The sequence below is a fragment of the Loxodonta africana genome, chromosome 27, assembly GCF_030014295.1.
Source record: "Loxodonta africana isolate mLoxAfr1 chromosome 27, mLoxAfr1.hap2, whole genome shotgun sequence".
NCBI lineage: Eukaryota > Metazoa > Chordata > Mammalia > Proboscidea > Elephantidae > Loxodonta > Loxodonta africana.
Window position 1 is genome coordinate 22,662,195 of NC_087368.1, and position 16,134 is coordinate 22,678,328.

At 41.0% G+C, this 16,134-nt stretch overlaps 1 protein-coding gene and 1 long non-coding RNA gene across 3 annotated transcripts in view; both read left to right on the top strand.

The window, feature by feature from the left end:
- Positions 1–16,134, top strand: part of LOC100669970 (ubiquitin-conjugating enzyme E2 E2) — a 351,147-nt gene that overhangs the window by 154,502 nt on the left and 180,511 nt on the right. The window lies entirely within an intron of this gene.
- The window catches only part of LOC135228759 (uncharacterized), an 87,219-nt gene that overhangs the window by 33,050 nt on the left and 38,035 nt on the right, over positions 1–16,134 (top strand). For both annotated transcript variants that reach the window (XR_010319585.1, XR_010319586.1), the window contains exon 4: positions 1–16,134. This exon is cut by the window's right edge and continues 38,035 nt beyond it. This is a non-coding gene — a long non-coding RNA (uncharacterized LOC135228759).

Here is a 16,134-nt window from a genome sequence, read left to right on the forward strand (position 1 = left end):
GGGCCTGAAACAATGACATCTTGGTGACAGCGAGTATAGAACTTGCTCTCTAATCACCATTCGCCACAAAAAGAAACCTAGACTCCTCGGAGAAACAACTGATTTCAGATGTGGAGAGAGAAAGTATAAGATGAGCCTGGGATATCTTGTGCCAAGAAACAAGGAAGCACTCAAAAACCAACTGTAGTATGTTAACCTCCCCGTCCCCCAATAAAAAACCCATTGTCGTCAAGTTGATTCCGACTCATAGCTACCCTATAGGACAGAGTAGAACTGCCCCGTAGAGTTTCCAAGGAGTGCCTGGTGGATTTGAACTGCAGACCTTTTGGTTAGCAGCTGTAGCACTTAACCACTACGCCACCAGGGTTTCCAGTGTGTTAAAAGGGCGTAGGAAAGAATGTAACCAAAGTCACAGACAACTTGTGTAAAAATTGTTGAATGGGAACGTAAACTGCTATGTAAACCTTCACCAAAAACACAATAAAATAGTACTTAAGGAGGGGTGGAGCATAAGAGTCCCACTGTCTAAATTTGAGGTAATTTGGAACCTGAAAAGATGACTGTAATTGATTTAACATTAAACCAAAAACCAAAACCGTTTCTGTCGAGTCAATTCCGACTCATAGCGACCCTATAGGACAGAGTAGAACTGCCCCGTAGAGTTTCCAAGGAGTACCTGGCGGATTCGAACTGCCGACCTCTTGGTTAACAGCCGTAACCCTTAACCACTATGCCACCAGGGTTAACATTAGATAAAGAAGAAACCCATGAGCCCATCATAATACAGAGCTGACCAGAATACATTTGCTACCATTGGAGATTACTATTACTTTAATTCCTTATTTTGAAAATTGGTATATAAAGGGAAATAATTAAGTTTTAACCCTGCCTCTTCAAGTTGATGATGGAAAGCTCTTTACGTAAGAATTTATCAGCTAATAAATGTGGGTAATATGGTTGAGTTAGAAAACTCCCTGTTTTTTGAGTTCTTTGTGCATACATGGTACTCTACAGGTCTGGTATTTCAATATCTCAGAATGATTTTTTTCCTCTTGACTCCCATACGAGTGAGTGAAATTTTCTAGTGCTCTTTTAAAGGACAGAGCAACTCTTGGAGGTTCTCAGCTTTATGCAGGATTCTTGTTTTCAGCCCCTCCACCTCCTGAGGTCTAGAGGCCACAACTTTTGGATGTGTATCAAAACCTTCACAAAAGCCTGTATCAAGTACCAGCAACCCCAAAGGCTGCCAAAACTGGGGAGTTGCCGTTGTCTTCAGATCTTTTCTTGTCTTTTATAAGCATTTGTATGTGTTTGTTCTGGGAGGGGTTCCCGTGCTTCAGTTTATTCTGCTGTGTTGACAGAAGTCCTGCTGCCAAGACAGCACTTAGTCATGCTTCGCACCATGATGCCTGCAGGGATCACTGAGGTAGTGAAGTAAAGCAGGTGAACAGTAGGGAGTGGTGGGGATTGTGGAGGACTGGAGAGGTGGGGCAAGTGGTTAAACAAAAGCTTGGCCCTTGGAAGCCCCCTGAAATGCCTCAGGAGTCAGGCCTGGCAATCTGCTTTTGAAAGGTCCCCAGCCTTGAAAACCCTGTGGAGTACTCAGTACTCATGGGGTCGCCATGAGTTGGAACTGATTGACAGCAACTTAACAACAAGAGAGCACATACTCTTTTTTTTTTTTTTTGGCTTTGGGTGAAAGTTTACAGCTTAAGTTAGTTTCTCATTCAAAAACTTACACACATCTTATTTTGTGACATTGGTTGCAATCCCCACAATGCGACAGCACTCTCCCCCTTCCCACCTCAGGTTCCCCGTGTCCATTCATCCAGTTTTCCTGTCCCTTCCTGCCTTCTTGACTTGCCTTTGGGCAAGAGTTGCCCCTTTGGTCTCGTATATTTGAACTAAGAAGTGCGTTCTTCACACATGTGACCATTTGTTTTGTAGACCTGACTAATCTTTGACTGAAAGACGGACTTCGGGGTGGCTTCAGTTCTGAGTTAGCAGGGTGTCTGGGGACCGCAGTCTCGGGGGTTCTTTCAGTCTCTGTCAGACCAATAAGCCTGTTCTTTTTTTGTGAATTTGAAGTTTCTTCTACATTTTTCTCCTGCTCTGTCTGGGACTCTGTTGTGATCTCTATCAGAGTGGTAGGTGATGGTAGCCAGGCATCTAGTTCTGAGCTCAGGCTGGTGGAGCCTGGTTCATGTGGTCCTTTAATCCTTTGGGCTAACACTTCCCTTGCGTCTTTGGTTTTCTTCATTTTCCTTTGCTCCGAACCTGCTGGGACCAATAGATGTGTATCTTAGATGACCACTTTCAGGCTTTTAAGATCCCAGATGCTACTCACCAAAGTAGGACATAGAACATTTTCTTTATGAACTGTGTTGTGGCAGTTGACCTAAGGAGAGTGCATACTACCGCGGTAAAGGAGGACAGTTGCTACGCAGCTCAAACCAGCTGTTGCCAAGTATGAACCGTTGCGTAGTTTTTCTAGATATTTTTGTTTTTTGAGAGAAGTTAGATATGCACTTCTTTGTGAGAGTCTGATTTTTAATTTTTGGCGGCTCATACAAATTTTTAAGAAAAGCCCATACTGATTGGATAGAGTAGAGCAGTCTGTGCGCCAGACTTGTCAAATTTTTATAGTTTTCGTAAGCCAGGACTTTTTTTCATAGTCCCAGCTCCTGACACAGCCTCTCAAATACAGTAAGACCACAGTAAATACCGAAAGAACTCATTGTGCTTTATTGTATCTCTCGCACCTTTACAAATATTTAGGAATAAAATTGTATATGAATGTTTCTGTATTTTGTGCTTTCATCAGAATTATTTGATCAGGGGGCTGAACAAGATTCAAGGCATGTCACCCCTTACAAGTTAACCTCAAACTATTGATTAGCACTGTTTGAGTTTGGTGACAAACGAGCATTACGGGATCACCATGAGAAGAGAGTGAGTTGGATAACAGGAGATGTTTGGGCATAAAGTACAAGCTTCTCTTCTATTTTGATAGGAGTGGCATCTGGTATGCAGAAGTAATTGACTAGTTCATAGGGCAAGCAAGACCATTTGTACCAGTTTCTCTAAATAGAGTTGTGTTTGACTGGGCAGAGTTTTAGGATCTTAAAGACACAAGTAGGCAAAGGTGAGAAAATTATCAAAAGCACATGGGAGTGTGTGCCGTACATCAGAAGTCATCCCATCTTGAATCATACCAAATACTACATCTGGCGTACTAGTTTATGGAAGCCCCCTAGCTTTTTGGCAGTGAGTGAAGGGATGTTATGGTGGGAATTAATCTAATGATCTCGTATTCTACTCATATCATGATGTAACCAGGTTAGATCAGCACAAGTTGTCAGTCCTGACTTAAGAGTAAGAGTAAGAGTAAATAGAATGCTAAGGAGACTGTGCATTGACAAGGTGTCAAAACCTAGTCAGCCAAGTGAGACCAAAGCCACCGTGGGCCAGAGCCATATGGCAGCCTTAAGGCCTAGATGCCCATCCTGTTCAGGGTGAGAGCTGAGCAAGCAGTAGCTGCCCAAGTCACAAAGACTTTATCCTGGAGCACACCTGAACTGGCCTTAAAGGCTGAGCTTTCCATACCTGGTGTCCAAGAGTGCTTTTTTATTGAAAATAAATAAGTTTGTGGGCTTTCTGCTGGATCATTAAAAAAAAAAAATTTTTTTTCCCAGCAATTCCACTTCTAGGTATGTACCTAAAAGACTTGAAAAAGCAGGGACTTAAATGAAGACCTGTGTACCAGTGTTCATTGCAGCACTAGTCACAGTAGCCAGAAGGTGGGAACAACCTAAAAGCCCATCAGCAGATTGAATAGATAAACAAAAGGTGCGTACACACAGTGCAAAACTACTCAGCCAGTAGGAGAAAGGAAGTCTTGGTGCATAGGTGCTACCATGTGGACGGAACCGGAAGACATTGTGCTGAGTGAAGTAAGTCAGCCACAAAAGGACAAGTCTTGTTTGACCTCACTTATATAAAAAGACAAGAAAAGACAAATGTATAGAGAACAAAGTTTATTAGTGGTTTCCATGGGCGGGAGGGAGCTGGAAAAGGGGTTAACGGCCAAAATATCACCGTGACTAAAGGTGTAAGGTCGCACAGCCAGTGATTATAATTGCCATTGGTAAATTATGCGCCTTTGGAAAGTTGGGGGAAAAATCATTTCTGAAAGCATTGGAATTATTTTGTTACAATTCTGAGCCTGAAATTTTCCTTCTGTGAATTTTCTAAAACTGTATCAATTCTTTAACTTTACGGTTTCTGTTTTAGTATTACTATTATCAGTTCCTAATATTTTCATTCTGGAGACTCTAAAATAGCTCTTGTGGGACTGACTTCCTGAGAATACGGAGAGCTTTTCACATCGATGTATTTTTCTTTAAGCTGACATAATAGTCTTGTCTGAGTGTGTGATTTAGCAGGCTCCAAAAAGATTATTTGCTTTAAAAGGTCTCTGTAAAAAACACTCTCTTGCTCAGCTTTGTAGATATTTTTCTGCTTTGAACAACCTACCCATCGAAAGGGTCTGTAAAATTTCGATTACTGTTTCTGTGGTTTTCTGTTTTTCATGTACTAAAGCCAGGAAACACCGTTACATCTTTACTTTGAGCATTCACACTTAAATCTGAGTCAGTGGTGTCACTCGGGTGTGCGGGGGGCGTGGACCACACTGGGCGACACTGTCGGGGTGACACCAAGATGACTGTCTATAAAATTTTTCTGCAGTGTTCCAGCAGAAATTTATTATTTTTAATAAAAATATCCCTGTAGTTAGTTAAAACAACAACATTTTTCATAAGCTCAACTTACATGTATCGATACACCCACAAGGCTAAAACTCTGTGCTGATTTACTTTTTGAACCTTCTAACCTGCTCCAGTCAGAGCTGTCATTATTACCCAGTCACGGTGCACGCGCTACAAACAAATGCCTTTGTTTTTGTTGCTGCCCGTGTTTCTATAGGTGCTGATTTTGTCAAAAATTCCAGTGTTTCCGGTACAAGATTGTGTTAGTGTTGTGAACCTGTATCAGTGACTTTTTTGAGAATGAAGTAGTAATTGAAAAGAAAATTCTTACCCAGTTTTCACTTAGCCACATGAAAGTAAATTAATGTAAATACATTTAGGCTGTGCGTAGGATATTGTAATTCAAGGTGTAATTTTAATTTTGCTAGTTGTTTCTGTCACTGCTATTGCCGTTACATTCAGGTACGTATGGAGATGACGACTACGGGTAACTTTAGTGCAAAAACCTGACTAGGGTTCTTTACGGCCTGGTACGGGAGATGGTCCACGGTGGGGGTGACACCATGAGTTACTGCACCGGGTGACACCAACCCGAGTGACACCACTGATCTGAATCACAGTAGCCATCATCCCATTGTAACAAATGAACAAGTACTGATGTGGATACACAAGTTTATATTTGGGTATATTACAGTGGTGACGTTGCAGCTAGTACTTACTGGATACGTAGGTATTTACTGTTCCTTGTTTACTGAATGCTGTTTGCTTTATGTACGTTGGAATTCTTCACAGTAATCCTGCGCGGCAATCAGATTACTCCCAATTTGCTGATGAGAAACCTAAAACATTTGCACGGTTGGTTACTCACACAAAGCCACACAGCTAGTCAGTAGCGCTCTATCACACTCCAAAACTAGGGTTTGTAACTACCTAACTCTAAGGTAAAAAGCGGGCAGTTCAGTTCCTAGAAATCCACTTGAGTTGCCAATTACATTAACTGTTAGTTAAGCTGTAAATTTTTAAATCCTAGTTCCATAATAATAGTAGATTTAAGATAAATTTACAATTTATCTGGAATGCAAACATGTACGTGTTCAGGGATGAAGACACTACGTTGCCTGTGTGTTAAGTCATTAAGCACTCGTCAAAATTTTTATTGAGCATTTACTGTGTGCTAGGTATAGGGTCGCTATGAGTAGGAATTGACTCAGCGGCGCTGGGTTTGGTTTTTTTGTTTTGTTTTTATTTTTTGTTTAGGTACTGGAATGACATAACAATGAAAAAACGTGATCCCCTTCCCCGTAACACTTAAAATCTATGTAGATGTTTCTCAGCCTTTTTTGAACCCATGCCTTTCTTGGATAAACAACAACTAAATGCCATGCCCTCCCTAATTTGGAATGTCAAAATAAATTCACGTATTCCTTACCATTCGATTCTATTGGATTCCTGAGTTTCTCTAGTGAGTGACAGTGAAAGCTTGAATAAAAGGAAAGCAACTCTGTTCAGTTTCTGAATTTGGGTAATGAGAGTTCAGTTATGGAGAGTGTGTGTTGTGAGCCACATGTGTATCATGTCTGAAAATAATAAAGAGAATGAAGTGATGATTTGTTTTAAGATAACATTATTCCTGCATCTGTGTTCTAGTATATACCCTCTGAATATAAAGAAATTCCATGAGACTACCTATTCCTTTCTAAAAATAATTGTCACAGAAATTTAATAAAATGTTTTATCATGTAGATGTAAGTATCGGGTATGAAAATAAAGGACTTGATCCACATATGGGCAGTCCCCGACTCACGATGTATTCAAGTTACGATGAACTGTGCTTAAACGATTTTTTTTGTAATATGGACTACATACAATGTTAAAATATATCTGGAAGTTTATACGTAATGTTTCTAACTCCCAAAGACAAAGATTGGATTTATAACAATACTGATAATAAAAGGTGTTAATAATAAAAACTTAAAAAAAAAAAGAGGTATTCAACTTATGTCAGAACCGACTTAGGACGGAGCTATCAGCGAAGCCCCGTCGTGAATCAGAGACTACCTGTAGTTGTTTAAAGATAGTCTGCTATGGTTTATGCTGAGACCAATGGCAGGGCAGAAAACCTCAGTTTTGAAATAAGCCTTAAAAGAATTTGCCAGCCATTTGGTTCACAGCCAAGCTCTTAATCAGTACACCACTAAGACTCCCTAATCTAGTGAATAAAATATATAATATTTTCAGAAGAATGCAGTGAGTTCATTCATTCATTCAGCAGATTGAATACCTCATGTATGCTAGACTCTGTGTGAACTCTTCCCCTGGTCACATGGAACTTAAAATCTAGTGAAGTCCTTGTACAGGGCAAGAGGCGGTATGTGTAGTCTGGAGACTGGCAGCTTCAGTTTACATTCTAGATCTTCAACTTATTAGCTGCTTGACCTTGGGTGAATTATTTAACTTCTTTATGCCTCAGTCCCTTCATGTATTTAAAAAAAGAAAGAAGAGGGTTCTAATAGCATCTACCTTGTAGACTTTTGTGAAGGTTAAATAACCTAATATATGAAGGGCGTAGAACAGTGCTTAGCATAATAAGTGTTACCTATTTTTATCATTATCTTAATATGGATACAGATGTTTAGAAAGATTGCCCGTTAAGGGGATCTTGGCCTGGTCTTGGGAACGTGAGGGTCAAGGATAGCTTTTTTGGGGATGTGATTTGGGCCTGAGAAGTGAAAGATGAATAGTGTTAACTGGTTGAATAGGGAGAGAAGTTGAGTAAAATTATTCCAGGCTGAGAATAACCAGTGTGAAAGCCAGGATGAAAGTGTCTTGAGGACAAGGATAGGCCAGAAGAGCAAGGTGAGGATGAAGCAGGAGAAATGATAGGGGCCAAGGTTTGCAGGGCCTTGGGAAGCCTTTGAAGGGTGGTTTTATGCAAGGAAGTGACATCAGATTTTCATCTTAAAAAGATCCCACCGTGTGCATTCTGCAGAATGTATTGGAATGGGGTAGAGGAGATGTGGGGATCACAGTCAGAAGATGTTAAAAGTAAAAGATGATGGTAAGTTGGAGTAAGGTGAGAGATGTGGATAGATCAAAATACATTTAGGAGGTAAAATAGACATGAGTTAGTGTTTTATTGGATATGAAGAATGAGGGGAAAGAAAAATGTCACCAAGGACTTCCAAAGTATCCACAACCAAGCAACCAGCCATTGCTGTCGAGTCGATTGTGACACCTAGTAACCCTAAAGGACTGAGTAGAGCTGCCCCATAGGGTTTCCGAGGGGCAGCTGATGGATCCAATTGCCGGCCTTTTGTTTAGCAACTGAGCTCTTAACCACTGTGCCACCAGAGCTCCTCCAAAATGTCAGCTAGAAAACAAATAGACTTTAATTAAGTCAAGCAAGTAAAGAACATATTCTAAGAAGCTGAGGATATGCTAGAGCTTACTGATGATAGGGGGGCTCTCAAAGCGTAGTCACTGGACCAGCAGCATCAGCATCACCTGGGCGCTTGTTAGAAATGCAGGTTTTCAGGCCCTACCCTGGACTGGCTGAACCAGAAACGCTGAACATAAGGTCTCTTATCCTGTAGCTTTTGGAGCCCTGGTGGCGCAATGGTTAAGCGCTATGACTGCTAACCAAAAGGTCAGCGGTTTGAATCCACCAGCCACTCCTGGGAAACCCTATGGGGTGGTTCTACTCTGTCCTGTAGGGTCATTATGAGTCGGAATTGACTCAACAGCCGTAGGCTTGGGGTTTGTTTGTTTTAATCTGTAGTTTAACAAGCCCTTCCGGTGATTCTGATGTGCACACTGAAGTTGGAGAAGCACTCTTCATAGAGGCATGGTGGAAAAGTTTAGGAAGAGGGATGAATGAGTGTTCGAATCAAAGCCAGGAATTGATTAGTTTTATGGGATGACAGTGCTTTTGAGCAAGGCTCAGCAAACTATAGTCCCTGCCCTCCCCCTCCCGCCCCAGTTTTTGTACAGGTCACAAGCTAAGAATAGTTTTTACAATTTTTAAATGGTTGAAAAAAAATCAGAAGATGTTTAGTGACAAGTGAAAATTATATGAAATCGAAATTTCATCGTCCGCAATTATTAGAACACAGCCTTGTGTTTTCAATTACGTACTGTCTATAGCTGCTTTTGCCCAAAAGACTTGAGTAGTTAGTTGCAACAGAGGCCATGCAATGGTTGATATGCTTACTATCTGGATCTTTACAGAAAAAAACTTGCAGACCGCTGCTGTCTCAGTTACCTAGTGCTGCTTTAAAAGAAATACAAGTGAATGGTTTCAACAAGTAGGAGTTTATTCTCTCACAGTCTAGTAGGCTAAAAGTCTGAATTTAGGGCACTAGCTCCAGGGGGAGACTTTCTTTCTCTGTTGGCTCTGGAGGAAGGTCCTTGTCATCAGCCTTCCCCCAGTCAAGGAGCGTCTCAGCACAGGGGCCCTGGGTCCAAAGGACGCGCTATGCTCCCGGTGCTTTTTTGGTGGTATGAGGCCGGCCCCCTGTCTCTCTGTTTGCTTCTCTCTTTTATATCTCAAAAGAGATTGACTCAAGATACAATCTAATCTTGTGGATTGAGCCCCGCCTCACTAACATAACTGGGAAAATTACATCAGATGACAAAATGATAGACAGTCACACCATACTGCAAGTCATGGCCCAGCCAAGCCAACACACATTTTTGGGGACACAATTCAATCCGTAACATCCTCCTTAGACCGTTAAAATGCCCTTTAGAGAATGAAGAACACCAAAGACACAAGGTAATTTTGAGCCTAGGAGACAGAAAGAGCCATATAAATCAGAGACTACATTAGCCTGAGACCAGAAGAGCTAGATGGTGCCCAGCTACAACCGAAGACTGCCCTGACAGGGAACACATTAGAGAATCCCTGATGGAGCAGGAGAGCGGTGGGATGCAGACCTCAAATTCTCATAAAAAGACCAGACTTAATGGTCTGACTAAGACGAGAAGGACCCCAGAGGTCATGGTCCCAAGACCTTCTGTTAGCCCAAGACTGGAACTATTCCCAAAGCCAACTCTTCAGACAGGGATTGGACTGGACTATAAGACAGAAAACGATACTGGTGAGGAGTGAGCTTCTTGGCTCAAACAGACACATAAGGCTGTATGGGCAGCCCCTGTATAGTGAGGAGATGAGAAGGCAGAGGGGAACAGAAGCTGGCTGAGTGGATATGGGGAATACAGGGTGGAGAGGAGTGTGCTGTCTCACTAGGGGGAGAGCAACTAGGAGTACATAGCAAGGTGTATATAAATTTTTGTATGATAGACTGACTTGATTTGTAAACTTTCCCTTAAAGCGCGCGCACGCACGTGCACGCACACACGAATGTCCTTTATTTGGTGATTGCTGAAAACAGAGAAGAGCTGCATGGGGAGTTTCATACTCTAGGTTTTGAGTTTAGACAGAGGTTAATACTCTGTCTTCAGACAGAGTAGGGGATCTGAGCCTAATGGGCAGAGAGCTTGCTTGGTTTGAAATGAGTGGAAACCACACAGCCCTTGGACTGTGCTGGATGGGGGCCTGCAGTCCGGAGCCTACAGTTTTGGCTCCTTTAGCCTGAGGTAGCAGCTTTCCCAGTGCACTTTGTAATCATATTTGGAGACAGAGTAAAGAGATAGAAGATACCAATTTTTGAGGAAATGATTCAGTATTGGTTATTTTGTGCGGTAATTTATCTTGGAATTCAGTGTAGTGTCTAAAGATATTCTATGCTTTCACTTAAATGTGTAAACCTTGGTCTTCTGAAGTCCTCAAGCATATTCAAGAGTATACCTTTATTGTTTACTTGTTTAAGATCCAGTCCTATTATGGAAAAAACTGAACTTTGGGAAAATTTTACTTTTAGTAATGGTGCATAAGCTTGTTGTATCCTAACCTTTCTGCCAAGAACAACCAGAAAAGCTGGACAAAACAAAACAAAAACAAATCTGTTTGAAGGTGTTGAAGAACTGATAAAAGTGAGGGACTCCAGGGGCCAGGATCTCAGAGAAGAAAAGGTAGCTCTCAACACGTCATGTAAATAACCAGCAGCCCCTCCTCCTGAGCAAGCCTCAGGTCTCCTACAAACTGTGGGAATAATCAAGCTACTGGAAGGAAAAGCTCTCTACTTACTAAGTAACAGAAGAAGCAGGTAAGGACTATTTAATTAAGTGAGCAAACCTGCTTCTTCTGGTGACATGGCGACTAAGCTGGGAAGCCTGTAAGACTTGGTCAGGAGGAGGGACTGCTGCTTACGTAGGCGATGTGTTGAGAACTACCTTGATCTCTCACAACTTTCTTCTCAAGGACAAGCCAAACGGTAGAAATCAGGGTTCACGCAGCAGCCAAGTGAGGCTGTTCCCTAAGGCCAGCCATGTCTCTCTTGAGGCAGCGCGCGCCTCAGCACTTGAAAGTCACCTTGGGGTGAAGAGAGAGAAACAATCGGTGTGAATTGTGTTTCATCCTTTTTGTTCCAGCATGATGAAAAGTGCTTAATTTGTTTGAAACATGTACAGGGTAGAACTGCTCCATGGGGTTTTCTTGGCTGTGACTTTTATGGAAGCAGATTGCTGGTCCTGTCTTTCACAGGGCTTCTGGGTGGGTTCAAACCATCAGCCTTTAGGTAAGTAGACGAGTGGAAACCATCTGTCCCACCCAGGGACCTGGGTAGGTTACAGGACATTAAAATATGCTGTCTGTACATTCATCGAGCTATTCCAGAAGCATTGTACAATAGCAGTCAACTATGTATTTGAGTGAATGAGAGTAAAATTAGTTTCTCTGACTGGTAGACTTCTGGGCTTTGTCATTCTTTTGGTTCATTTAATCCTTACCCTAATTCTCTCCCTGATCTGTATTTTGGAAGACATCCCTCTTTTTTTTTTTTTTAATTTTCTAAGAATCAACCCAGAATCTTCTGTAACTTCTAATGCCAAGAAGGGTGAAGTGTAAATTTCCCTTTGTGTTGACTTCATTGTCTGGTGACCTACAAAACTAGAAGAGAGAATCTGGGTGTTAGAGCTCTCTGTTCTGTCCGTCCACATGACTAGAAGCATAGGGAGATGACAGCAGAAGTGTGTGAGCATCGTTTCAGAGCGAAGAGGAAGGCTTCCAGAGTAAAACTCACGTGGGTGTTGCCAATTTGATGATAGCTTCACTAAGTATACAAGCGAAAATAATGACACTGGTTTTCGTGTGAATCAGTTACCTATTTACTCCCATATTCATTATCCAAATTTTATTGGTAAATTTGGAAGATTTTCTTAAATCGTTACTTTAGATACAGTGTTAAAACCGATCATCACTTCTGTATTTTGAAGAATAGTTCTCTTTGATTACTGAGCTTTTCTTTGTCTTTATTCATTTCATAATTTGGTATAATGGCTATGATTATAGTTTTTTCTAGTATATGCAAAACTTAATTTTTGCCTACGAATTTATAAACATTTCCAGAAGACAGAATATCTTAAGATTTGGTTGGAAACTTGGAATTTGGGCCAGGATCCAATTTCTCACCTTCATGTTTTCAGGCATGTATAAAAACTATAATCCCAGATAGGCTTTATTAAGTAAGCCCCCTGAGGTCCCATGGCACAGTAACAGCAGGATTTAGTGGAAAGAGTACGGTCTTGGGAATCCAAGTACATCAGTAGACCTGAGTTAGATTCCTAGATCTGCCATTCTCTATCTCTGTGAGGTCAGACAAGTGACATAACCCCTCTGTGAGGTGAGGGGGGTGTGGGAAGGAGAGTTAATGCTTCAGGGGCACTAAGGTTCTGTTAAGGGTGATGAAAACATTTGGAAAGGGTTAGTGGTAATGGTTGTATAATATGATGAGTGTAGTTAATGTCATTGAATTATACAGTAAAAAAACCTTAAAATGGCAAATGTTATATGTATTTTACCACAGGAACACACACACACTATATATATCTGTTTTATATATATATAATTGCCTTCTAAGCTTATATTCATTTTTGTTTTATTTCTTCCATTCATCACTTTAGGTCCTTTACTTGATAACATAATTACATTATCTTTATTTGCAAACAGTATATACTTAGAAAAGAATAGGACATTGCAAAACAGCTTTCATGGAATGTCAGGCCTGTAATCACAAGTATTTCAGGGTACATTTGCCAGGAGGAAATGTACCAACAATTTACTAAACCGTTCTGGATAGAATGGTGTTCAGATTTACCAAAAATTAGTGGGCAGTCCCCATAAATGAGTACTAGATAAGAGGATTGGTATAGTTTAGAAAATGTTTTAAGAACTTTAATCCCCCCCGCCACAAAGAAAAGAACTGTAATCCAGAAGCTGATATTTCAAAAGTATGTTCGTATTTTAGCCAAGTTTACTTTGGAAATGATTTGTAAACAACATACATGACCAGCTTTCATTAGCCGCAGAATAGAAAAAACCATTTTACCTGACATTTGTCACTAGTTATATAGCTGTGATGCCTCAGGGTTGTAATATATTAAGTAAATATTCTGTTATATGCTTTTAAATGGGAGTACATTAGCTGTAGCACAAAAGCTCATTTTAATTACAGCAATTTAAAAATGTCTGGGACCTGATCCAGCACAAGACAGTGAGTGGTTGTGACACCCATGTCACTCACTTAAGGTTCAGGATGAGACTGTGGCCTTGACCCAATGCCTGTGTGGGCGTTAAACTAGAGATGTAGTTGAGCCCCACCCAGCTAGAGTATAGCCACATCACGCACCACATCACACACATCACACACACACATCACACACCTTGACGTGCCTCAAGCCTGATGGGCTAAAGGCTGCTTGGGGGACCATACATGGCAGGCTCGGGTGTAGAGCGGAAGCTGCTTTTAGAAAGTGAGTGGCAGGCCAATTTGCCTGGAAGGTATTGGATCTTGCCATTTAAAGGGTTTGTACTTCCTTACAATCAAATTAACAAGAAAATTGTTTCATAAAATTAGGTGAAGATAAAAAAGTTGAATGAAAGGCAGATGAATTTGATTTCTTGAACCAACGTAGTTCTTCTGCACAGTTATCCCTTAACTTTGCAGTATGTGAGCTGAGCATTTAGAGCAATGCCCGTAGGCTGGACTTTATGGGTGCTGCCGAGGCTGTCAAAAACAGATGAAAATTTCACACCTTTACAACGTCTTCTGTTTCCCTCTTCTGGGATCTAGTAAAATGACTCTTGTGCCATTAATTACCAAGGCCTTATTTTCCAATTCAAGCTTACGGTTTGTTCAGTGGTTTGTAAATTGTTGATGTGAAATGATACAGTCCTCTACGGAACAGTTCTGTGTTGGCTGTGGATACAGGTTTAGCTCTGCATGGAGAAGCATTGTACCTGTATAACGGAGCTCTGTCATCAGCAAGCGAAAACCTCAGCGTGATTGTACGGAGTCAGTGCCATAATAGGGTAGTAGTAGCTTTCAGATTAAACAGAGTACAAACAAAAAGCATTTTCCACCTCCAGCCAACAGAATCAACCATGTCAGTAACCCAACAGTGGATCATTGCTGTGACTGTCATTATTGCTTCTCTCGTGTCTCTCTTTCTGCCTCCTCCCCACTGGTGCCCCATTTTCTCTGCAACCAGGAGCAGGAACAGGATGCAGAGTACTAATGACTAATCCAGAAACAGAAGCCCCTGCCCAAGTCTCTTAATTCTGCTCCCTTTACATTTCTTCCTAAAAGAGCAGTGTTGGATTCTGCGCGCATGCACACGCACACGCACACACACACACACACACACGCAATAATAACTTTCTTATTTGTAAACTGAGTAGCAATGAAATGCTGCATGTTGGAATACCATATCATGAGAAGCATCCATACCGTATTGGTACTTATTGAACGTTGGCCTTTTATGTGACTGTGATAAGATTTGATGCCAGTATTTCGAACTGCCCTCTCCATCCTTGCTCTGTAGCGTGACATCTATTCATTAAAGATAAATACCCACATCAGTGGAATGTTTCTGCAGAAAGTAGTAATTACCTTAGATTTATCACCCATAGTCCACAGGCTCTTACCATTCTTTATCGGATAACCCAGTTGTTCCTACATTCATAAAGATTGAGCTATGAGTTCATTTTTCTTGTTATTTGATGAGTGGGAACTTGTTATTTGATAAATAGATCACTTGGGGACTATTAGAAATATACCACTTGGAATCAAACAGATAATCATTGTTAAGACCTTCTACTAGTTTTCTTTCTTTTTTTATTCTATTTAATGAGTTTGGTTATAGCAGTCCCCAAGCACCTTCTTTTGCATAGATTCTTATTGAAATCAGCATTCTTTTGCTGTTTAAAAAACACATGATTTGTATACTTTGTGTTTGAGGTAAATGCCAATTCTAGCATTCAAATATTTGCCAAGCCTAATGTGTCTGTTTGTGCTTAATACTTTTATGGCATCAGGCGGAGAAAATTTGCCTGTAAGTTCCCGTCACCTTTCTACATTGTCAAAATCACATTATGCAGGTGTGGCTACATTGAATACAAGAAAATTCTGAGATGAGTAGCTCACCACAGTCCATTTCCCACCACCGTGTTTTTACGTGAACAACACGTGCCTTCTACGTTTGTTTGCCAACCGTGCGCTTATGAAAACACCTCACCGCGGAGGGTGCAGTTGGCAAACAGACGTAAAAGGCCTGTGTTATTTGCCTGAAAACATGTTACTCTATTCACTCGAGCCACTTCTTTAGCATTATGAAGTCTGGTTTGTCACTTTGCTTCAGGTGTGAAGGTGTTTTTCTGATGCTGAAATAAAGTGTGAGACAAAACTGGCACTTAATTGGCAGTTGATGCTGCTATAACCAATGCAGTTTTGAAAAATATATCACAGCAACAGTTTCTTACACAGTGTCTTAGGGTTTGCCTTCATTTTAAGATTTTAGATGGGAAGTCACGTAGGATAGTATAATGTGATAGACAAGCCTCGGTTTGGATTCCAAGTCTGTCTCTCACAGCTTTGTACACTTGAGCAGGGTATATAACCCTCTGAGCCTATATAGTCTTAAAATGGAAATGGTACAACCTACTTGTTGAGTTTTAAGAACGAAACGAAGTTATGTAAAACACTTAACACGGGTCTGGTGCCTACTACCTTCAGTTCAGAAGTCCCAGGGCACGTTAGTGGCACAAAACATCAGTCAAAAGTCAGGTCTTCTAACACACAAGTGTTTTTCAACCACACCACATTGTCCATTTTTACTGGTTAACAAGTCTGGGTACTGGCAAACGGCTGTAGAGAGCTATGATTTTTTTTTTTCATGGGATTTTTCCCTATTAGATTCTGTTAGAGACTTTCCTCAAGAATTCTAAAAGGTCTATAAGGTGATAAGA